This window comes from Monopterus albus, unplaced genomic scaffold (genome assembly GCF_001952655.1).
Source record: "Monopterus albus unplaced genomic scaffold, M_albus_1.0 scaffold246.1, whole genome shotgun sequence".
In the NCBI taxonomy this organism is placed as follows: Eukaryota; Metazoa; Chordata; class Actinopteri; order Synbranchiformes; family Synbranchidae; genus Monopterus; species Monopterus albus.
In genome coordinates, this window is record NW_018128126.1 from 871,454 (window position 1) to 873,535 (window position 2,082).

Below are 2,082 nucleotides of genomic sequence, written 5' to 3' on the forward strand. Positions count from 1 at the left end.
ACAGAAAAGGAGCTAGTGCAGCCACTGAGCTGACACAAGTTACCTCTACAAGACTAGGTCTAGTTAATGGTGAAAGATTTGACCCAAATATGGAGTAAACCTGGGGCTTTCTGGGCCCCCTAGGGGTTTGATGCCCTGAGTAGCTGCCCGCTTTGCTCAGTTGGTAATCCAGCATTGCAAATATCTCACTTGTATTGAAAACACACTGTTTACACTGAAAAAACCCCACTAAACATAACTAGCAAACACCTTCTGTAATCATCTGGAATTAGACTAATCTAAGTTGTTACAAATTAATTCAGACTTTGGTGCTCCACTTTGCATACTCATGATTAGATTGAATGATATGTGATATGTGTGCTAAACAGCTTAAAGTACTTTCAGTTTCAAGGAGTTGATTGTTTGTAATTAATTCATGATACAATTTGATAACATGGGTGAAAATCAATAGACCAAATCCAAAAAACAAAGTTACAGAAAAGGAGCTAGTGCAGCCACTGAGCTCATGAATGTTTTTGTGGTGATGAGTTAACATCAAGTAGAATGAATATATTTTAAGCTCTTAAGTCAATTCAAATATGAGAGAAACTATATCACTATAATAGAAAGTGAAGTTATTTGTATGAGGCTTAAGTTAATGCTCAGTGAGGAAGATCTCTTCCTTCACATTCTGCTTGTCCACAGTGGGCTGTTGATTTCAGATCAGTTTCTCTCCATCATCTGCTTCTGTCAAATATCCAACCACCTTTATTTTGACATCACCTTATCTGACCATTCATCTTTCTGCCTGTGTTCCTCTGACCAGTCAATCACTAGCTGCCATTCTTTACATATCATTGCAATGCTGCTCACTTGTCCTTCAGACCTACGATTGTGCAACCCACCTCCTCCCCAACACCACCATAAACTCTATGATGTCCAGGGTCACTGTCCAAGGCCTCCTCCTCCTCCTTACCTGGGGCGGCTATGGCTCAGAAGGTAGAACGGGTCATTTCCAAACTGGAGGATTAGCGGTTCGATTCCTGGCTTGTCCAGTCAACATGTCGAAGTGTCCTTGAGAAAGACACTGAACCCCCAGTTGCTCTCGGTGATGTCACCGGTATGTGAATGTGTGAGTGTTTGGGAGTGTGAATGGGTGAATGGCCGAGTAGTGTAAAGGTGCTTTGAGTGTGCTGTAAAAGCGTAGAAAAGCACTATACAAGTATAAGACCATTTACCTGCCAGCTGCTCCACACCACCACCAGCTTCTAGGATCCAAATCCGTTTAGGACCAGCAACTGCGAAGGCTCGATCGCCTCTAAGCTTACGCTTTGTTCTTGGGACACTCAAGAGAAACTGATTTGCTGACCTCAGAGAGCGTGTGGGTGTATGCCAATGAAGCAAATCAGTTAAGTAGGATGGTGCAGAGCCATGAAGGGATTTAAAAACAAAGAGTAAAATTTTGTAATGGACCCGAAAATGGACAGGTAACCAGTGTAGGGAGGCCAAAACTGGAGAGATATGTTCATATTTCCTTGTACCTGTTAAAAGACGCGCTGCTGCATTTTGGACCATCTGGAGGCGATTGATAGAAGACTCACTGACCCCAAGATACAACGAGTTACAATAGTCCAAACGGGAAGTAATGAAAGCATGAATAAGCGTCTCAAAATGCTGTCTAGAGACAAATGCTTTTACTTTAGCCAACTGTCTGAGGTGAAAGAAACTAGATTTAATGACAGCTGCAATTTGGCTGTCGAATCTTAAATCTGGATCCATCTTAATACCTAAATTTAAAATATTCTTTTGATTATAATGAGCCAATGAGCCCAAGTCAACAGATGGTGAACCAACAGAATCACCGAATACAATCACCTCAGTCTTATCCTCATTCAGCTTTAAAAAGTTAAAAGCAAGCCAAGATTTAATGTCATCCAGACATTCAAGAAGTGTGCTAACGGAAGAGCTCATCTTATTAACCGGTAGGTAAAGCTGGCAATCATCCGCATAAAAATGAAAGGAAACACTGTACATTACTGACACTTATGTAGGACATGAGTTGACTCTTCTCACTGTCATGGCCTATGACAGGTTTGTTGCTAT